Source organism: Rhipicephalus sanguineus, chromosome 5 (genome assembly GCF_013339695.2).
Source record: "Rhipicephalus sanguineus isolate Rsan-2018 chromosome 5, BIME_Rsan_1.4, whole genome shotgun sequence".
NCBI lineage: Eukaryota > Metazoa > Arthropoda > Arachnida > Ixodida > Ixodidae > Rhipicephalus > Rhipicephalus sanguineus.
The window spans coordinates 190,011,674-190,035,089 of record NC_051180.1 but is presented as its reverse complement, the minus strand read 5'-3'; the positions used below and the strand labels follow the sequence as shown (position 1 = coordinate 190,035,089).

General features: G+C 50.7%; 1 long non-coding RNA gene and 1 pseudogene across 1 annotated transcript; one reads left to right on the top strand and one right to left on the bottom strand.

Moving 5' to 3' along the window:
• The window catches only part of LOC125758664 (uncharacterized), a 30,779-nt pseudogene extending 8,078 nt beyond the window's left edge, over positions 1-22,701 (bottom strand).
• On the top strand, positions 16,708-17,122 carry LOC125758574 (uncharacterized). The gene is made up of 3 exons (XR_007416234.1): positions 16,708-16,734; positions 16,839-16,915; positions 16,986-17,122. It is a non-coding gene; the product is annotated as an uncharacterized LOC125758574 (long non-coding RNA).
• Positions 22,702-23,416: the final 715 nt, after the last annotated feature.

The following is a 23,416-nucleotide window of genomic DNA, read 5'->3' as shown; positions in this document are numbered from 1 at the left end:
TTCTTTATTCCCTCCTTACCCACACCCCTACAAGGCACTGCGCCGTGTCGCCTATAGGCAGACAGAAATTAGGTGCCTTTTTCCTTTCCCTAATAACCACTACCACCACCACGCGCGCCCCGGAAGGTCCCGGTAGGGAGAGGGAAACTTCTTTTTTTACTTTTTTTCCTGCTGTTTTCTGGTTTTCTTTCTCAGCGTGGAGCCGCCTCCTCTTTCGAAGAAGCCGCACATCTGCAGGCCCGCCGTCAGTGCCCAGCAGTGCTTTTGCCGCCAAGATAAGAAAATGGGACACATGTCCGAAACAGCACCACTAAAGTCTTGCGTTTGTCAAAATTTACGCGTTTACGTCTAGGTAGCAACAAATTTTCAATTAAGTTAACGCGAATTTATCATTTTTTTAATGTGCAATGTAGTTACACCTTTACCTCCCACAGATAATAAGCTCTGGCTGAAACCAGGGAACTATACAGTTACGACGGGTATATTCCCCGATATGCCTATTTGAAAAGTTTCTGTTATCCCATCACTTTGTCAGAGGTCGCCTTGTATATGTTTGTGACATATGTTTGTGACAATAAGGGTTCATAAAAATGAACCCTTATTTTTAATAAAAGACAAAGCAGGTACACCGTAACCTACATTATAAAGAAGTTAAAATACTGCACAATTAGGATATCACTGCCTCAAGATACGAAATAATGCCAGTCAGAAGTCGCATTGTGGTCATTTTATACGTCTTGAAAATACTAAACAAAAAGATAAGCAAGCGAATATGATGCATGGAAATGCATGAGAAACATTCCGCGGATTTGTCTAATCTTCTTACTCATACGTATAAAAGAAAGAATCGCATATAATGGAGCATTTGCGGCGGGTAACGCGCAACGCACACTGCTGTTCTGTTGGATCAATGTTAATAAAATGTTTGCTAGTTCCGTTATTTCACAGAATAATAATTATTCATATGAGCAACACGTGCTTAAAACTGGACGCTGTAGCTTTATATTTCAAGACGCATTAGACAAATGCGTAGCTACGGCCTCGCGGTAATCTGCCGTCGCCGGTGCCTCGCATGCAAAACGAAAATAAGTAATAAAATTACATTGCTAATAGTAGACGCTTCACGTGCCCTTGACGATGTGTGTGGCTGACTGTCTGCGCAACGTGAGCGTACAGTACGTTTCCACACATATGAGAGCTTAATTATCAAGTCACTTGCTGGCACACCACATGGGACCAGGTGCACTGCTCGACACCGTTAGATTGATTTATATATTTGTCCAGCCTTACACCAGCTGCATAGAGTGATGAGGATTTGTCAGCAGAGCTCATCAATCTAACGCCGTTGTTATCGAAAGCAGAGCAGAATAATGCGACGTGGTGAAAAGTATTCGTCTCTGATCGAGTGACAAGTTGAACACTGGTCAATTTTACTTTGAAATTCAACATTTAGATTTCGAGCTAACAAGCGCGAGCGCGTTCGGGCAGTATGTTGAGGAATAAGTCATGTAGTGCAGCTACAAACGCGATGACGTCCTTTGGTCAAACAAGGAAAACAGCAATGACCGTCAACCACAGACGTAAGGGAAACTTCCGGCTAAGGAATAACATCGAGTTTTGCTCTGAACTGACTGAAGTTAAGCTATTAATCGGATGCTGACTAGACATGCGATGGCCATAATGATGAGCGCATGCATTGACTCAATATGGAAGTTGGAATTCTTCGGCGTTGTGAAAAATTATTCGATCGGAGACATATCGTTAAAATATTTTTATAACCTTGAGAAATCGCAAGATTTGAACACTCTGGAGATCAATGTATTTGCTACCAGGAAGTACATAACGAATAAGAAAGTGCAATCACACGAATTTATCTTTAATGTGGCTTTACAATGGTCCATTGTGCTGCGGTATAGAATTGACTGAAATAGTTCGCAAATGGCACGTTGATTGTAACCGACCATATACATTGCACCATCTATTAGTAATAAGATTTATTGAAAATGAATTAATTCAATCTTTCTCCCATCGGAAAGGTTTTGGCTGCTATAGCGAGCCTAGAGAGAATTAAACTTTATTGAGGGACCAGGCGCGCGTGCTCTTCGCCCAGAGGTGGGTGACTTCCTCATTCCAGGTAGCCATGGCTTGCAGCTGACGCTCGAGCCCTGTCCATCAACCGGAGCTGGTCCTCAGGGCTCGCGGACATCAGCAGCGCCTCCCACTGGTCTTCCGGATTTTCGTCCACGTTCAGTTCGTCTATGGGCGGTATACTTGGGTTGTTGCGACATCCCCATACCATGTGGTACAGGGTGTTAGCAGAGGCCGGGCAGTATGTACAGTGCCTGTTAAAGTTGCCGGGGTACATTGCGTGGAGTAGTGTACCGTGCGGGTAGGTACCCGCCTGTAGCCTTCTCCAAGTCACTGCTTCCTCTCTAGTAAGCCTTTTATGAGCCGCTGGATAGTGGTGTCGTTGCTTCCTGTAGTGCGCGAGTATGTCGGAGTACTTTCTTGGTATTGGCTCCTCTTCGTTTTCGGAGTCCGAATATCGCTGCGGAGTAGCCCGGTGTGTATGCTCTCGGGCTGCGGCATGTGCCGCTCGGTTCCCCGCTAAAAAATATTAATTTCGTCACACGAATTGTGCGAAATAGAGATCTCGCGGACTGTACAACTTTGGTGGAAAATTTCAGATGCGTGTTTCAGGGGCGCGAAAGCTCTAACTGATTATATGAAAAGCTGAATTGCGAAGTGATCTTAAAATCTGGCGTTCTTGTAGCTTATTACACGTCCATTTTTCTAAGAATGATGTCGCATTTGCAGTTCTGCTCCAATCAATAACACCAGCACTAAAGTTATGTTTGCTGTGCCTCAGTTTTCCCGAATCCAGCCGAATATTTCTGATGTGCACATTAAGTATGTGAATAAGAAGAGGAACAATTACGGAGTTGGTTAGGATGCGGAATTTAAATGTCGAAGTTTTTCACCTGTTTCGCAAGAAACTTCAGAACCTTTAGCGATCGTTCCGCCGAGAATCCTCCGCCGCATTGTCATGAGCACCTTTCAAACCTTATGATGACCTGTTATGATGAAGCACTTATATTGCCGCGAGTCCTTATATTTCATGAGTTGAAGCTTCACCCACAAATACTGTCGGAAACGAGCTGCGCAGGCCTCGCCGTGATGTGTAGGAAGCTTCGCGATTGTTTTGGAACAATCTGTTAAGATTGCGCGCCGCACGATAATGTTCCAACTTTGTCGAGAGATAACGCCGCCAACAGCGATATCGCTGGAAAGTTCGATAGCGCCTGTATAAAAGCCGACGCGCTTGACTGCTTGTCAGTTGATCGACAGGTCGACGCTCTGTTCGCCGCTATCAGCGTATTGCTGTAGTTTGACTTTCAGTTTCCCGGCCACAAGTTCGGCCAAATAAACAGTTTCATCTCGGACGTGCTGACTGCTGTCTTCGTCGACGTCACGACCACGTGACATCTGGTGGAGGTGCTGCCCCGTCCATGCACCGAACACCCCCTCCAACCGTGAGCCAAGCCCACACCGTCAAGGGGACTCCGGTGCCACCGCTGACCAGCGATCCAGCCGCAGACAGCAAGGTCTCCCACCAGAATACGGACTCCTACCGGACAAGCCAAAAGCCACGGCAACGAAGACAACAGGGACGATGACTGACGCAGTGCCCCCTACGGCGATCGTGATGCAGCCACCCAGGGAGCCGCCGACGTTCCGTGGTTCGCCATGTGAAGACCCCGAGACATGGCTCGAGACCTTCCAAAGGGTCTCAACATTTAATAACTGCAACTGCGAGGACAAGCTGCGCCACGTATACTTCTACCTAGAAGACACCACGAGGACGTGGTTCGAGAACCGAGAATCCGCCCTACAAACATGGGATCTCTTTCGGACGACGTTCCTAAGCACGTTCACGAGCGTGGTCCGCAAGGAACGGGCCGCAGCTATGCTGGAGACCCGTGTGCAGCTGCCCAACGAAAATATTGCCATCTACACGAAAGAGATGAATCGCCTGTTTAGACACGCCGACCCAAGTATGCCCGAAGAGAAGAAAGTGAGGTTTCTCATGCGGGGTGTCAAACAGGAACTCTTCGCTGGATTGATAAGGAACCCGCCGAAGACGGTCGCTGAATTTGCATCGGAGGCTTCCACGATCGAGAAAACGCTTGAGATGCGAACGCGGCAATACAACCGCAGCTTCTCGGCTACAAGCTACGCCGACTTTCAAGCCCTAGGGCCCGCCGACCTGCGTGAGACGATTCGAGCAATCGTGCAAGAGGAGTTGCGAAAAATTCTGCCTCCGTCGCAACCTCAAGTAGACTCCATCGCCGACGTCGTGCGCCAGGAGATCCAGCATTCACTCGGCGCGCCTCAGCTAGCAGAGCCGCAGCCGCAAGCTATGAGCTATGCTGCTGCAGCCCGCCGTCATGCTCCTCCTCCACGCCCCCGCCAAGACGCCACACCGCCGCAGTAGCGTCGCCAGACGCCGCCGCCGCCACCGACGCCCTACCGACCACCTGTCGGCCAGCGCTACACCCCGAGGAAGACCGATGTCTGGCGTGCCCCCGACAACCGCCCGCTCTGCTACCACTGCGGAGAGGCCGGCCACACGTACCGCCGCTGCCAGTACCGACAGATGGGACTACGCGGATTCGCCATCAACGCGCCGCGCCCGCAGCCAAGCGAACGGCCGCGCGACATCGACGACTACCTCACCGGAACACAGGTGGCAAGAACGACGACCTTCCCGCTCGCCGTCGCCCGGCCGCTACATGTCACCGCACCGCCGGCCGTACACTGGCCCAAACCGGGGCCGGTCGCCTAGCCCGTATCCGGAAAACTAAGGGCAGCAACCGATGGAGGTGCGGTTGCTGTACGACGAACTACCGAAGATCCTCCGCCGCCGACGACGACGCCGCGACGAAACCTTCAGAACACGACGCGCACCAGACAGACCCCTGACGACGAAATCTCGCGGACTGAAGAAGACCCGACGACGCAAAATGGAAGCAGCGAAACACACCGACGCAGCCGTGACCCCACGCCACGACCTAACTGCAACGCGAGACGACGAACTAGCGACCTCGACGTTCTTATCGACGGCCACAGCGTCACAGCTCTCGTCGACACCAGAGCCGACTATTCTGTCTTCAGTGGACCGTTCGCCACCAAGCTGAAGAAAGTAAAGACCGCTTGGAGTGGACCCGAAATCCGGACAGCTGGAGGCCACCTGATAACGCCGATTGGTGTCTGCACGGCGAAAGTCACCATCAATAACCGGACTTACCCTGCGAGCTTTGTAATCCTACAAAATTGCTCTAGGGATGTGATACTTGGAATGGACTTCCTAAGTGACCACGGCGCCGTCATCGACCTGAGGTCTGAGTCGATAACGCTAACCTCAGACAAAGCGCTCCCGCCCCACGCGACGCCAGGGAACCATGCACTGAACGTGATAGAAGAGCAGGTGACCGTTCCGCCGCGCTCCAGCGTCATTATTTCCGTCGGCAACGAAAAACCTGCGAACCTTGAAGGCGTCATCGAGGGCGATCAGCAACTACTCCTGAACCGTCAAATTTGCGTCGCAAGAGGTATAGCCGAACTGCGTGACGGTAAAGCAAAGGTAGTGCTGACAAACTTCAGCCACGAATATAGGCACCTCAACATTGGTACGACGGTCGCCTACATCGACGAATGTGCGGACGCCAGCAATGCTTTCGCCCTCTTCGAAGCTGCCGAACCTGCTTCAACGAATCGAGGTCCCGAACCAGATTTCGACGTCAACCGGAGCCTTCCTAAGGTCAAGCAAGACCAGCTGAAAACCCTGCTCCTGCAATACAAGGACTGCTTCTCGTCGTCATCACGAATTCGACAAAGTCCGGTGGCGAAACACCGAATTATAACGGAGGAAAGTGCGAGGCCCCTCCGTCAGAGCCCCTACAGAGTTTCGACTCGAGAGCGCGACGCGATAAAGAAACAAAAAGTCGACGAGATGCTACGCGACAACATCATCCAGCCGTCCAAGAGTCCGTGGGCGTCACCCGTGGTGTTAGTGAAGAAGAAGGACGGGACACTGCGCTTCTGCGTTGATTATCGGCGCCTGAAAAAAATCACGAAGAAGGACGTGTACCCCCTCCCACGGATAGACGACACCCTGGATCGAATACACAACGCGACGTACTTTTCGTCGATGGACCTCAAGACCGGCTATTGGCAGATTGAAGTAGACGAAAGAGACTGAGAAAAGACCGCTTTTATAACACCCGACGGACTCTTTGAATTCAAGGTGATGCCTTTCGGTCTTTGCTCGGCACCTGCGACGTTCCAGTGCGTCATGGACACCGTGCTGGCCGGATTGAAGTGGCAGACGTGCCTTGTGTATTTGGACGACGTCGTCGTGTTTTCCTCGACCTTCGACGAGCATCTCCGGCGGCTTGACGCAGTACTTCAAGCAATCAAGGCCTCTGGACTGACCCTGAAGCCAGAAAAGTGCCGATTCGCGTACAACGAGCTCTTGTTTCTGGGTCATGTGATCAGCAAGTCTGGAGTGTGCCCAGACCCGCGGAAAACAGCTGCCATCGCCGACTTCGCGCCTCCCACCGACAAGAAGACCGTGCGCCGATTTCTCGGCTTATGCGCCTAATTACAGACGCTTCGTCAAAAACTTTTCACGCATCGCCGAACCACTGACGCGTCTTACGAAGACTAACGTGGAATTCAGGTGGGAAACGGAGCAAGTGCAAGCATTTGAGGAACTTAAACGACGCCTGCAAACGCCACCCATACTCGCGCATTTCGACGATTACGCCGATACGGAAATACACACCGACGCAAGCAGCGTAGGACTCGGTGCCGTCCTTGTGCAAAAGACTGACGGGCTTGAAAGGGTAATCAGCTATGCTAGCCGGTCACTAACCAAGGCATAAGCCAACTATTCCACAACAGAAAGGGAATGCCTTGCCATCATCTGGGCTACGTCAAAGTTTCGCCCCTACCTCTATGGCAGGCCCTTCAAAGTTGTCAGTGACCATCACGCCTTATGTTGGCTAGCTAACTTGAAGGACCCTTCAGGTCGATTCGCACGATGGAGTCTGAGGCTTCAAGAATTCGACATTACCGTCGTGTACAAGTCTGGACGAAAAAACTCTGACGCCGACTGCCTCTCTCGTGCCCCCGTCGACGCGCCGGCGCAAGACGACGACGATGACTGCTTCCTCGGAACTATAAGTGCCGACGACTTCGCCGAAAGGCAACGAGCCGACGCGGAACTGGGGGGCCTTATGGAGTACCTGGAGTGCTAGACCGCCATTGTTCCAAAGGTATTCAAGCGAGGACTGCCGTCGTTTTTCTTACGGAACGGCGTTCTCCTAAAAAAAATTCTTGCCACTTCGAACGGACTACCTTCTTGTCGTGCTCTCATCATTGCGACCAGAAGTCCTCCAGGCCCTACACGACGACCCGACGGCTGGACACCTCGGTGTTTCGCGCACGCTCTCCAGAATACAGGAAAAATACTACTGGCCACGCCTTGTTGCCGACGTCGCCCACTACGTCAAGACTTGCCGAGATTGCCAGCGACGGAAGACACCGCCGACTAAGCCAGCGGGACTTCTGCAGCCAATCGAACCACCTCACCGGCCGTTCCAGCAAATCGGGATGGACCTACTGGGGCCGTTCCCGACGTCGACTTCCGGCAACAAGTGGATCGTCGTAGCGACTGACTACCTCACCCGCTACGCCGAGACAAAGGCCTTGCCCAAAGGCAGTGCCGCCGAGGTAGCCAAGTTCTTCGTGGAGAACATCGTCTTGCGTCATGGCGCCCCAGAGGTCCTGATCACAGAGAGAGGTACCGCCTTTACTGCGGACCTAACTCAGGCGATCTTGAAGTACAGCGAGACGAGCCACCGCCGCACCACCGCCGCACCACCGCCTACCACCCGCAGACCAATGGCCTCACCGAGCGTCTAAATAAGACCATCGCCGACATGCTCGCCATGTACGTCGACGTTGAGCACAAGACGTGGGACGCCGTCCTTCCGTACGTGACCTTCGCTTACAACACGGCCGTCCAAGAAACGACGCAGATGACGCCGTACAAGTTCGTCTATGGAAGGAGCCCGGCGACGACGCTCGACGCCATGCTACCCAACGTCACCGACGAAGAAAATGTCGACGCCGCCGCTTACTTACAACGTGCCGAAGAAGCTCGACAGCTGGCCCGCCTGCGCATCAAGACCCAGCAGCACACCGACAGCCATCGCTACAATCTTCGACGACGCTTCGTCGAGTACCAGCCCGGCGACCGTGTCTGGGTCTGGACGCCCATACGACGACGCGGACTGAGCGAGAAGCTTCTTCGACGATACTTCGGACCGTACAGGGTACTTCGACGTCTCGGCGCACTCGACTACAAGGTTGTCCCCGACGGCATCACGAACTCTCAGAGGCGCCGAGCTCGACCCGAGGTCGTGCATGTGGTGCGCCTTAAACCATACTATGCTCGTTAGCGCACCTGAGGACTCTAATGTTTGCTTTCTTTATTAGTTTTCTTTAGTATTGCATGTATTCATGTTCTGTTTTTTAAGCATCGGGACGATGCTTTTTCAGAGGGGGGGGCATTGCCGCGAGTCTTATATTTCATGAGTTGAAGCTTCACCCTCAAATACTGTGGGAAACGCGCTGCGCAGGCCTCGCCGTCATGTGTAGGAAGCTTCGCGATTGTTTTGGAACAATCTGTTAAGATTGCGCGCCGCACGAGAATGTTCCAGCTTTGTCGAGAGATAACGCCGCCAACAGCGATATCGCTGGAAAGTTTGATATCAAACTTATAGCGCCTGTATAAAAGCCGACGCGCTTGACTGCTTGTCAGTGATCGACGGTCGACGCTCTGTTCGCCGCTATCAGCGTATTGCTGTAGTTTGACTTTCAGTTTCCCAGCCATAAGTTCAGCCAAATAAACAGTTTCATCTCGGACGTGCTGACTGCTGTCTTCGTCGAGGTCACGACCACGTGACAATAGCTCAATGTACAGTGGTACGACATGAGTGCTTTTCAAGTGTACTGAGCGTTTACGGTTTCTGCTCGAAGCTCAAGAAAATGTCCCGCCTTTGCATGCATTACACGCAAAGCATTTGGTTGAACAACATCATGAATGGGAATAAATGCGAGTACCGAACAGAAATTTAATTTTGATCGTGATACTATGGCGCGCTAGGCTGTATTAAAATATCGACGATTTTGAACTGTTCCACCGAAATTGTGATCCCCGCCTTTTCTATGAGCTTGGGTGGAACAGCTCGGTACTTCTGGAACGCTAGCACTGCTCACGCTTTAGCACGGTCGTGAATGTAAATATATGACTGATCTGATCGAGCCGCATGACAGAGGGAGACATCAGATATAATGGTTACACATAGAAGTGTGCGAATATTAAACATTTGAATATAGAATCGAATATCGTCTACTTGATTAGGTCTTAGGATGCGTTAATACGAATATTTAAAAGTATCATCTATGTCTAAATAACACAAAGTTAGCGTAAAATGCGATAATTTCTACGGTCATAAGCTATACGTCGCTTGCAGAGCCAGAATTCGATAGTCCGCACACTCTGAAGAGTTTTAAAATTTCTACCTGATGCTCAGTTTATGGTTTTCATGTTAATTTCTTTTAATGTTAGGGTGCCAACGCTATTTTGTGTTAACAATAAAAACGGTTCAATTCAAATTCGATTCGCTTCTTGGACGCATTAGCGCTGCCTAGAATGTTTAGGCCATGTGCGTCAGTGGAAATTTCGCGCGCCTTTTTCTTTCTCACAGAGAGCTGATATAAGCAACACGTGCGTTTCCCCCGAAAAAAAAAAGTGGTGAGATAGGATCTTGCGGTTTTTGCTTTGGAGAGAGAGCACGCGCGAAAGCACACACAACATGCATCACATCCCTCTCCCAGAAAGAATGACAAGTCCTGAAAGGAGGAACGGAATGTGCGAGGGAGGCGGGGCGTGCAAGCGGAGCGCCGGACCCCTGACCTCTCGCGTTTTTTTTTCTTTGTCACAGCGCTGGGGAGGGGAGCAAGCTCTGTGGCCAGCGTGAGTTCCCCTTCCCGCCAAAATCGTCGCTCTTTCGAGCGAGACGTGCTGAAACACTGCACAGAGACGGGCAAGCACTCAGAAGCATTTCGTTTGCCTTGATCCTGGAGGCGCGCGGCCGTCTCCCGCTGCCGAGGAGGGAACGCCCGCTGTGGCGCCGAGCGGACGCATGTCACGTTGGCTCTGCGCATTTCGTAGTTTTTGACCCGGACCACCCTCTTTTCGTCGCCGACAATCTGTTGTACATTCAAGTGCTCAACAGAGGGACCACCCGGACCAACTTTCTAGTCGGTAGGACAATTTTTTTCGCCATTTCCGACTTGTAAAGTGACGAAGTCGAGCGCTGGCTCGCTAAGCCTAACGGCAGACCAAACTCGCCTCGGCGAGTGACGGGCTGCCAGCCTCGCGGCGGGGCCCCCAACCCCATGATGGATCCCACTCAGCACTCAACGAGTACTTGCACGAACCACGGTACGGACTCGCGACCGGACGACGACCAGTTCAACTCCGCCCTTCCGGCCGACCCCTCTGACCTCGACGAACTTACATCGGTGAGCGATGAGGACGACCGTGGAACAACTCAACCACCTCAGGAATCCGAGGGACCCGCTGATGACCAGGATCCAAACTGGAAATTGGCGTTGTCTCGTCGCTCCCGACAGAAGCAAAACAGACGCGAACGCGAGCGGGCAGCAACGCAGCAGCAGGCCGGGCAAGCTGCGGCCCCGAACGCCACCGGAACGCTTCAACAGGGCATCACTCCGTTAACCCGTCTGCCGCGGTAGCGGCGGCGTCTCCGACGACAACAGTCACCACAGCGTCGCGTCAGCTGCGACGAAAGCTGCCGCCGCTGCCTCGAAGCGACCTTAAAATTGTGCTACGACCGAAGAAAGGCCTTGCCATCAAAGAATACTCCACGCACCAAATCTCTCGTGCCCATAGTGGCAGCCTGTACACCCCACCCTCAATGCACGGGCAACGACTTCATTGTACGGATTCGACCCGGATCCAACATCATCATCGTAAGCACACCGCACGAAGAGACAGCGCGGGTACTTCGCCGAGTGAACACCCTCACCCTGGGTGGCAAGAACTACGATTTCAACGCATATGTGGCTGCCCCGAAAGGCACCTTGCGTGGTGTTATCCACGGCATCGATCCAGGAACACCATCCAGAAGAGCTCTTAGCAACCTACGGGTACGCACGCAGGGCGTCAAGGTGCATAGTGCCCGAAGCTAGGAGACACTAACACAGCAGTCGTCACCTTCGACGGCAGCATGATCCCCCGATACGTGCTCTATTACGGGGGTGAGGTGGCGTGCCATCCTTACAAAGCTACCCGACAAGTCTGGAAGGTCTGTCTGCAACAGGGACACAGATCAGACGTGTGCCCTAACCCAACAGCTCCTGTGTGCCGCAGTTGCGGTCTTCTCAACCCACCGACGGACCATCCCTGCGCCCCTCAGTGCCAGATATGTGGGGAGGGACACCTCACAGGCGCTAAGGAGTGTCGACAACGGCTGAAGACGATTCGCCAACATCCACCACCCCACCAGACCAAAGCCCCGGCAACGTACAGTGAACGCGGTCGTAAGCCACAACGCCGCCCTAGATGGTTCAGCTCGGAGAGGGACGCGTCACGCGGCGGATCCAGATCTGGGTCTCGATCCAGATCCAGGTCCAGATCCTTCCCGCCCCTTCCCCCGGCAAACTTGGACCACGACCAAACCCAGGGCAGCCCCCGGAACCACCAGGACACCGAGCAACAACAGCAGCAGCACCAGCAACAGCAGCCACATAGCGCCAAAGGCACCAAGATGAAGAATCCTAACGCACGTCCCGCGGGGGATGGCACTAAGGTGAGCTGCTGGCAGAAGGTTTCGGCTCCCGCGGCTTCCGCACTCGCTAAACCAACCCCACCCGCACTTGTTTGACAGCCTAGCTCGCAAAATCAGGCACTAAAACGCGAATTACAAACCCTACGAGCCACACATGCTAGGGAACTGGCAGAGTTAAGAGCCCTCATCACGGGGCTTCGCACCTCACACCCCGCCCCGACCTCCACGAACTCCCCTGCCCCCGTAGCCCCGCAATCTCCAATGACTCTCCGGTCACCCTTTCAACGCTTCAGAGCATGATGAGGGATCTAACACAGCCAGATTACGCACCAGCTTACGCAGCAGCTTAACCAACCCTCTTGCACCAGACCCACACAACTAAGTGCTCGTCTCGACACCATTGAAAATCGAATTGACGCACGAATCAGCGGAACAAGCAGCATCGCGCGGAAAAAGCGAGCCACCACTGGCACCACACGTGCCGCCACACAACCACTCTTAGACCCCGGTGTCTTAACGCTGGCTTCCCAAATCACTCACTCCACCTCTCAGAAATAGTATGGGCAGCGCACCTTTTCCATTTCAAAAATCCTTAGAAATTTTGGCAATGGAACTGCCGCGGCTACCGTCGTAACGGGGCCTTTACAACAATTATTCAGAAGCAACTGGTGCCGCCGGATATCATCGCACTTCAGGAGACCAGGGACACTCCCTGCACTAGCCGGATACGAGGTCTTTGTGGGTCCGGAGGATGGAAAGGTGGCCATCCTAGTTAAGAAGGCCATAACGGTCATTGGTCACGAACCATACCTGACCACTAATGTTGACCATGTAACTTATTGAGCTGATCCTGCAAGTAAAAAATTACACCATCTCCCGCTAAAGGGGACCATGAGGCGATGCGACGCCGGAGCACTCTGCACGATCGCGTTCCGTTGGCGTCGTTGGGCATGCTACCGACCTCGCGTCGTGGAACGCGAGGAGGGACGCTACGCGCGTCGTATCTTCCATCTAGCCTGGCCGTAATTCTCACCGGGCGAGCGGGGAACGCGGTCGAAGGCGGGCGAGAGGGGGGCAGCGTAGGAGAGGAGGGAGAAGGGGAGGGGACGCGCATGCGCTCGAGCTCATCGCGGCGTTGCGCAGGAGAGAATTTCGGCATGTCTAGCCCGCGTTTCAGAGGAAGAGTGGAAAGGGGGAGGGAAGGGGAGAGGGAAAGTGGAGAGGGAAAGTTGAGAGGGGTATGGGAGAGGGAAAGTGGAGAGAGGGAGGGGGAAAGTGGAGAGGGGAAGGGAGAGGGTGAGTGGACAGGAGGTGTGTGGAGGGGGTATGCGCATGCGCAGTAAGGGTGGTCACGCCGCACACCACCACCACCACCACCGGATTGAGCTCCGCCTTAAGATACTTCGCATCTAAAAGCAGATGAAGAAGAACAGCTTAATCGTGCTCAATGTTAATAGCCCGCCTCGGCAATCGGACGCGGATCTACGGAAACTCATTCGTGGAGCATACCGTATCGCACAAGGCAAAGAAATCGTCATGCCAGTTGACTTTAACGCACACCACGATCGGTGGGGCTACCGCAAAAGAGATGCCAAGGGGAGACAGTTAGACACAGCTATAGACGACCTTCAACTTGTCTTGCTTAACGATCCAGCTGCACCCACACGACTGGGCAACAGTGTATGCCAAGACACCAGTCCCGACCTTACCCTAGTTCGGGCAACGTGACGTACACTTGGGAAAACATGCAAGAGACTTTGGGCAGTGACCATTGCATCATCCGAACCCAACTCACGGAGTGCGCCAAAAGCCGCCCCATTGGGCAAGCAAAGATCACTGAGTGGGATGCTTTCCGTAAAGAAAGCACGTTGGCTCTCGATCATCCTTTCAGATCTTGGTGATTGGACTGCTCAGTTAAGAAAACTGAGGGACAAATGCACCATGAACATAGCCAGAACATTAAAGAACCCAGAAGTTGACGGCCATCTACTCCACCTCTGGGAGCACGTCGCAGCCTCATCAGGTGGAAAACGCAGAAGCACAATCGCAAATTAAAGCTTAGAATTGCCGCCCTAACAACTCAGGCGGAACTATATGCGGTGCAGCTAACCCAGCCTTAATTGGGCTCAATTCAGCGACAGCCTTCAAAAGTCCCTGGGGACGGCCCGCACTTGGAATATCTTAAAGAAAACAACTAAAGCAATAACACGACTAATCCACACCTACCCAGGTACTGAAGATCAACTTTGGAGCAGGTCCGACGCAAGTGCTTTGGCACCACTAATCCTCCTCCCTATCAGGGCACGTATCAAGGGGAGCCAAACCAATACCTGGACCGCCCAATAACGTTGACGAGGTCTATGCCGCAATCCGCAGCAGCACTCGTAATACAGCTCCGGTGCCGATGATGTCCACTACAGCCTCATACGAAATCTCAGCGATGCAGCTGTGCATGATCTCACGACCTTCCTCAACGCACACTGGGAGCAGGGTACAGTTCCTGCCCGATGGAAACACGCCAGATAATTTTGATTCCAAACCAGGCAAGGCGATTCAGATCGAGAACCTTCGACCCATCTCTCTGACCTCCTGCCTTGGCAAACTTTATGAGAGAGTGATTACCACCCGTCTCCAGAACTACCTAGAAGACCACTCCCTCCTTCCTAATACCATGTTTGGCTTCCGGGCTCGCTTATCAACTCAAGATGTGCTCCTTCAAATTAAAGAGGAACTCCTCGAGAGAGTGCCCCAGCACGGAGCCCACATCCTCCTGGCCCTGGACATTAAAGGCGCTTTTGACAATGTCAGTCATCGAGCTATACTAGACTCACTCGCTGCCCTCAATTGCGGCCACCGAACCTATGAATACGTCAAGACGTTCCTTACAAATCGCACTGCGACGATAGGGCTGGGCACACTTCGATCTGCCACACTGTCTGTTCCTAACAAGGGAACCCCGCAGGGGTCTGTAATATCCCCGCTGCTTTTCAATGTAGCAATGATAGGCCTCGCGCGGAAACTACAAATTGAGGGAGTTCACCATGCGCTTTATGCGGATGATATTACGCTATGGGCCACACAGGGTTCCCTCGGAGAAAAAGAGACTCATCTGCAACAAGCGGCTACCTGCGTTGAGGATTACGTGCGTAATTGTGGCCTCGCCTGCTCCACAGAGAAGTCGGAGCTTCTCCGCATCTGGCATTCGAAAAAAAAATAAACCCAACCTCCAAGATCCCAGCCATCGGCTACGCATTATGCTGGCCGGGCAAGAAATACCGGAAAAAAACTATTGTACGCATCCTGGGCATGTGGATACAGTCGAACCATCAGAGCAGCCACACTCTCAGCACCCTCGCACCACCACTCTACAGGTCTCTCAGTATGATTGCGCGAGTGACCACTCGTCGCCACGGTATGCGAGAAGAGGATACACTAAAACTCGTCCGCAACCTCGTTGTCAGCAGAGTGACCTACAGCCTTCCTTATCAGCGTCTCACTAAAGCGGAGGTAGACCAGATAGACGCTATGTTACGACGGGCTTACAAGGCAGCCCTTAAGCGCCCTCTAGGAACCTCTAACAACAAACTTTTAAGTCTCGGCGTTCACAACACATTTGAAGAGTTACGGGAAGCTCAACTGGCCACCCAACTCTCCCGGCTCGCGCAGACTTCTACCGGCAGGGACCTACTGCGGCGCCTTGGGCATATGGGCCTCCTTCGAGATATCGCTAAACAACAGCCTATTCCATCAAACCTCCAAGCAACCTACAATGTTGCCCCCATACCCCGTAATATGGATCCTCAACTTCATCATGGCAGGCGGGAGGCCCGAGTCGAGGCTCTACGGAATAAATAAATACTTAAATAAGACGAGCGCAAGATATGTAGATGCAGCGCTCTACACTGGTAATCGCAATAAGGCTGTAGCCCGGTGGTCGACCATCGTCTTCGCGAAATCACCAGTGCATCAATCCGCTGCTCTTCCATTACGGAGGCTGAAGAAATGGGCCATCGCTTTGGCCATTGCCACCGGCAACCACCAAAGGCGGTCACTAGATATCCTCACGGACTCTCAAGTGGCCTGTAGAAATTTCTTGAATGGGCGAGTCGGTCAAGCAGCGATTAGCATTCTCCGTGGTGCACCAGATCCCCAACGACACTCTTGACACACGAAACCCATCATCGGCACAGGATATGGACGCCTGGTCACATGGGGTGGAGGGGAACCAGGAGGCAGACAGGGTGGTTCGAGGGTACACAACAGACCGAGCACCTCATTGACCCGGCCTCCGAGGAGCCTATCCCGGTCCCGTGTGGAGTATGCGGCCATCCCAAATCACTACAAGGGACTCAGACGTATCTACTCCCTCCCCCATAGAAGCTCACAAAGGAGGAAGCTACCAGCTGGCGCTTCATCCAGACCGGAACGTATCCGAACCTTACATTTTCTCAACAAAATGCACCCAACAGAATACCCTGTGCGCTGCCCATGGTGCTCTGAGAAACCCACATTAATACACATTACATGGACTTGCCGGGCCATTCCCGGCCTGCCCCCCATTGACCAAGCTAGTGTGGAGCGGTGGGAGGAGTTGCTGGCTTAGCGATAACCTTGATGATCAGATCAGGTTTGATCACGCAGGGCGGCAACTGCCTGTGGCGTCCTGGACTGAGGGCAGCCAGCACTGCTAGATGGTACTTGCGGACCAGCATCACAAAACCCCTTTCTGTTAATAAATGTTTTTCCTCCTCCTCCTCCTCCGCTGCCGAGGATTTGACGCGAACTCGTGGCATTCTATTTCTTCGGTGTATCGCATGGTAAGTTTTGTCTAGCGACAAAATCAAATTTTATTTGCACAATCGACTGCGTCAATCTGGTCGTCTCTTCTAGCTGGCAGATCAGAAATGTTCAGGCGAACGGCGGTTATATTTGTCCGTGGACCCAAGACTTCGTTGACGGGCAAATATGTAAGATTTTCTTGTTTTTATTTCTGGCATCTTATTGTAAGACCGTGACCTATTTTGCCGTTTTCTCTAGGGAACGCTGCAACAAGGACTGGTGTGGATAGCGTGTTGCGCTGGTCTCGCCAACTGAAAAAATTCTCGGTAAGACGCATGCTTGGTTACAAAAGTCTCACGCAATCGCTTTTCACATTGAATTGGTCGCAGGTGTGCTGTAAATGCCAACTGCACAATATGTGACTGGCCCGCGGCCGCTTTGAAGGTAAGATTGTGTTCTCATTAATCTATTTGTTGTACCATTGTTTTCCAGTGCCATTACGACCCAATTAACAGCGAAAATCTCGATCCATCCTGTGCCCACATATTTCTAGTTCGTGCGCTGTGGAGCTTGAAGCACTTCTCAGAATTTCAGCACACTCGCATTTATGTAAGCGCAGTGTTTTTCTTATTTGTGCAGCGACAAAATTATTTTGTTTAGTTGTGTGAATAGAGTTTCTAGACCGACATGACTGTGCAACTGGTCAAGTAAATAGTCTACCTTTCTCACAGTATTATTCATTTTTCTTTCTTTCAGTCTTCCCGACAGAAGAACAATGCAAGTCTCACATCTCGATGAGGGTGGCGATTTACCGTCTCACATCTCGACGGTAAACGTCGCATCTGCGTACGTGTTCAGGGCCAAGAGCACGAGAAACTGGCCGAAAGAAGGGAGCCGATCCAACAAGAATGCCGTCCGTCTTATATATATGTCAGCGCTATCATGCAGCGATCACATGGACTGTATGGTTGCGTTGCACAAGGGCTGATGCAACGCTCCGTGCGAACAATGTTGCATGTAAAATTAGTGCGCCTATACAATTGCAAAATAAACATCTAAAGAGAGAACATTTATATTCACGCGTCTTTCTTTTATTGTGTGTTACGTATTAACACGTTAATTAGTGCAGACCGTTAGAGGCGTTAATTCCATCTTACATGCCCTACTGAAAAATACCTATATGGTTTCATACAGGATCCGTATGGTTTTATACAGACTTACAGGACTAAATATAGGAATTGTATAGGACCGTGTGGGGGTATATAGGATCCAAACAGGATCCAAATGGGACCTAAACCCGGGACCCACCCATATGGCGGTATATAGGACGCAAAGTAGGACCTCCAGAGGACCATATGGCGGTTATAGGACACAAATAGGGCCGCCCAGGACCTATATGGCGGCATATAGGATCAACACAGGAGTTGTTTTCTTTCATCCGCTCTCATTCAAACCTCTCACAATCTCTTCCTGATCAATAGTTCGCCTTTTTATCTTTATAAGTGGCAGGACAGACTTAATTCTCAATGTTATCTTTCAAATTCCCTTTCATCTCAATCTAGCTCTCGAACCAGCTGGCTTTTTTTTATCTTGACAAGTGGCAGTGCAGCACATAATCATCCGCTTTCATCTACACCTCTTACAACATCATTTTGCACTGCGCACCCCTTACAAAATGCACCTTTGCGTGTCAATTGACCCCGAACCGAGGCCTTTTTGACTCAATAGCTGGTCAATTAAACGGCAGCTTCTAATGAGTGCCCTCAATAAACACTTGAATTGACATTAGGTTTGAAATATTCAGTTGACTCTCACTCATTTGTTTTTAATTGACACACATTAAGAAAGTTTTATTTGACCCACGGTCACTACACATTTAATTGACCAAGTATTGAGCGCTCTCAATGAGGGATGTTGACAACTACATTAGCTTCTGGGGTAGAATTCACAAAACTTATTGTGTGTGTGTGTGTGTGTGTGTGTGCGTGCGTGCGCGTGCGTGCGTGCGTGTGTGTGTGTGTGTGTGTGGTGTGTGGTGTGTGTGTGTGTGTGGGTGTGTGTGTTTGTGTGTGTGTGTCATATGGCCAGCACCACTATTGGCTGCAGTTTTCTCTTACGCATATTTTTCCATTTTTCTGTAAGACACGTTCGTTAATAAGGGTCCTGAATTAGGCATAAACCAAACTTGAGGATACAGTTACAGCACTCAGTGGAGCAGCATTGTATTACAAAAATGCATGCAAAGCATATGCTTTTCAGGCATGACCTGTGCGGCGCACGTGTTTCTGAACTGTGTAGACGGATCGTGTCGCGGTCAAGTGCGACACGCACGTGCATTGTTCACTGATGCGCTAAAATGCTTCCTAAAATTAGCAAAAATATCCTTGATTCAATGTTTATCGGAATGGTATTCAATGCTTTGACAGGCAGTGTCTTATATTATTATTTTATTACTATTTATTCATGAGAGTACGATAAAAATATGGATAAAACACGTCGTGGTAACCGGCTTACGCGAAAAGAATGCGGATTCGACGAACGCGTCTCTTCAACGGTCGTGCATTTTTAAGCTGCTCTCCCCGTAGGGGGAAAAGGCGAGCCCTAATTGTTCCGAACTCGCCTGTTGGTAAGTCGCGGGCGGTAGTCTTTGCACGTGGCGAGACCATGAGGGGGGAAGAATTCTGAGAACGCATGTCGCAAACTTTCGCTGCACAGGTTGCAAGGAGGCCCGTCTACTGTGCGATCAAGAAAATAACGCGAGGAAAAGATCAATTTGTTTTTATAGGGTGCTAATATTGCGCCATGAAAACTTGATAGTTCACAAATAAGCTTCGCAGAATTTATTGGCAGTTACACCAATGCAATTTCTGACGGTCACTTTAGGTCTTGTTATGTATCCCTCCGCGCCGCACTTTCTTCTTCAGAATTGCTCACCAGCGTCACGAGTGCGGATCGTGTTCGTCACTTGCGATCTCTCTTGCTCTGATTTCGTGGACATCGAGTACCGCGGTGTGCACAGGCTATCAGCGAAAGAGTGAAGAACATACTTCGCTCATGCGCTGCAATTGTGGCCGTACATGGAAGTTTGTTTCTGCGGAACGGTTGTTCACCAGACCCAGCATCGCAACTTTCCTGCGGAAAAATGGACACCTCAGCCTACATCCAAGCTCCATCGCAGCTTCCCTTCTGCAAAGCTGCAGAGACAGATACCGTCACCATGATGTGCCATCAACATTTTCTGTATTGCTGGATCTCCAAACAACGCGCCATTGTTGATTATCTTTGAAGGTAAGTTTATCATTTTCACTGCCTCCGTACGTTCTACTCGAAAGTCACGAAACTGAAAAATGTATTGTGCGTGGATGTTGTATCAGTGTGCAACTACGTAACTATTGTGGTTTACATTATTAAACCGTCCTCTTCTAGCCATTTATTTTTTGTGACAAGATTTTCTCTTTTTTTTTTATTTCTTACAGGCAGGCCTTGCCCTGGTTATTCGGAAACAGGCGCTACGCCAACTAAATGATGGCATTCGTCCCCTATTGGAGTTTTCGTAAAAATAAACAGATGTTAACAGATCTATGTTTTCCATTTTGACTTGAACACTTTACAGAACACCGAAGGTCCGCTGCAGCTTACACAATGAAGAAATCACAGCATCTGCATCACTGTGCATGTGCGTGTATGTGCCGTTTTATTGCGGAGATGCTTAAAGATTTAATTAAATAATCAGTTACCAAATATTCTTGCCTGATCGTTTTTCTTCAAGTATATATGTAAGTGCAACAGTGAATTCTTACATTCTTATAATTAGACTGCTGCTGAGATATCATTACAGCTTGAATTGCTGGTATATTTGCTTTTATTACACGCTTCATAAACTGGCATGTCTTTATCAATATGTTTCCTTTGCTGTACGTCATTTGTGACCGAAATCGCTGATTCGGCCATGTTACCCATATCACCTGTAACACCCATATAATCAACCTACCTGTATCACCTATACGACCTATATCACCTATACAACCTATATCACCTATAACCTGTATCACCTATAAACCTGTATCACCTATAAAGCCGTATCCCCTATACGACCTGTATCCAATAACATCATATGTGTGGGTCCTGCATATATAGGAATTTTCAGTATGGTGTGCACTCTGGCTCGTAATTAATTCAGATGAGTTAAACGCCTCTATAAACTGCCCGTTCACATTAAATACGACACGCACCAACACACCAGAAAAACAACTGATGCGTTTTGTTAGAACACGCACAAAAAATAAGAAAAAAAGCAGAGCAATACTAGTTGCGAGAAACGTCCGCAACCGAACTACGGCCGTCGGTAAATCGACGCTTATGTAATGTCGGGCCTTGGTCAATCCGCGAGCGGCATGCACTCGCATACCTGCCAACTCTCCCGGATTACCCGGGAGACTTCCGGATTTTGAACGTTTCTCCCGGTTGTACGGGTCAGAGAAAAATCTCCCGGAAATCCAGTTTTGCTCCGCGCGTCCAGTGCTTTGTCTGGCCACATGAGCAAAGTTGTCTGGCCACGTAGTAAAAAGGATTTCTTTTTTTTTTAACGATGGTAGAAAGGTTCAACTCAGTTTCATTGCGCATGAAGTAGCTGTGCACTTTGCGCCGCAGTGCTGCCAACTCAAACGTGTCATAGCGCTGCAGCCGCGTCCTGCCGGTGATGCGCTTCTCAATTTGGCCCGAGGAATTCAATTTCTTGCGCTTCGGGGAGGCAAGTGGGGCCCGCAGAGCTTCAGCCTTGATACGCTTAACTGTTCGCTCGCTCGCTCTTGCCCGACGAAATAACTGGTAAGCAAGCGACGACAGGCCTCACACGCGGAGCGATGTTATCGCATGCGCCCTTCGCGCGACGGGGACGGCCGGGTCGTTTTATCTTGCTTCAACCGCGTTCGTCTCTAGCGCTAGCGCGTTTTTACTCGCACATGAAACTGACGATGCGTAAGCAATGTTACCGGTTTGGACTCTGTACAAATCAGCGGCGACCGCAAAATCCCGCTGACAGTGTCCATATAATTGCTATCGCAGTACCTCCCCCCCCCCCGTGAGCAGCATATTTTATATCCCCCCCCCCCCCCCGTTGAGTACATCTCCCGGATTCCGTTTCTCCAAACTTGGCAGGTATGCACTCGGCATCGTCGGCCACGGTGGACGGGCCTACATCGGGTGCCGACGCAGGCCCACATGAGGCCAATGTCAATCCCCAAGACCGGCCCTACATTGGTTGCCAAGGTTGGGCCAACGACAGTGCAGTTGGCCAGCGACGTCAGGCCGACATTTTGCCAAGGATAAATGTTTGCTTGGGACGCTACTGTTCCTGCTTGGCACAGACGGCACTTTTCAGCCAAGTGACAGGAACAGAGAGTCGGAGACGGGTGACGAGTTTCGTGGTGCTTGCGGCCGTTGAGCTTCAGTATTTTGCACACTTGCTGTTTCGGATACAAAGGATGTGGTTGCACGCTTCAGGTGCAGAATAATTATCCTGAACACAAGATCCTTTAAAGGCAGAGCTCGCTTCGAAGGCAGTCGACTCGGTGCCCTGCGGCGCTTTGCTGGAATGTCTACATGTTGTTGGCACAGATTTCTTGTTTTTCGTTTTGCAGCAATTTCGGAAAACGGTGATGAGGATATTCAGGAAATATGAGGGTACCGCATCAGGTTTCAGACGTGGTTTGTCGCGGAGGATCTTGTTGACAACGCCGTTCACGGTGATGGTGAATGCGCGCTCGATGAAACTCGCATCAAAATGTTTTTCACAAACCACAGCAGTTGGCGTCAGTCTTCTGTCGGCCCTCTTTATCCTTCTGTCCCATTCTGCGAGCCGTGCTTCATCAGATGGGGCCGTGAACAACGATATACGCTGTTTGTTCGAGCGGTAACCAGTGGTGCAGAACGGCACGAAACAAGTCCTTTCCTTATGTCGCTTTAACTTCGACATTCTCTCAGATTCCCCTCATAGTTCCCGTAGTGACAGGCACAGAAACGGGACAACCACACACTCACCCTCTGACGACACGAAAACAGACACAAAACGCGGTAATAACGCAGAAAACACGAAGACATAAATCGACGCAACCGCTGCAAATCAGGTGTGCGGAGCAGACGACGCGCGTAGTCAGCAGCCACCTAGAGTTACTGTATATGCTACCTAGCATATACAGTAACTCTAGCATGGATGGATGGATGGATGGATGCTATGAGCGTCCCCTTTGTAACGGGGCGGTGACATGTCTGCCACCAGGCTCGAGAAAAAAAAAAAAAAAAGCCTTCCTTGGTTTTATGTTGGCCTAATACCTTATTTACATTGATTAAATCTATGTTATTATACCAAAAAATATAAATTCACGGTCTATCTCTCTGGCCTCTTAAGGCAGAATGACCTTATTTTTCCCCCAATTATTTATTTTTTGTTCTTTATCTCTACTTTTCTGCCACCAATACTCTAACCGTCTCTTACTTATTTCTATCGCGGGACGTGTTCAGCTTTCCATTGTTGTCCCTAAACCCAAGGCTTCATGTAGACTCGTGCCCACACGTATACTGGGTGAATATCGCCACATTCAATCAGTACATGTTCCATCGTTTCCTTAGTTCCCCCGCAGCATGTACATTGTTCTTCTTCGTTACTGAATCTCGCTTTATAACTACGCGTT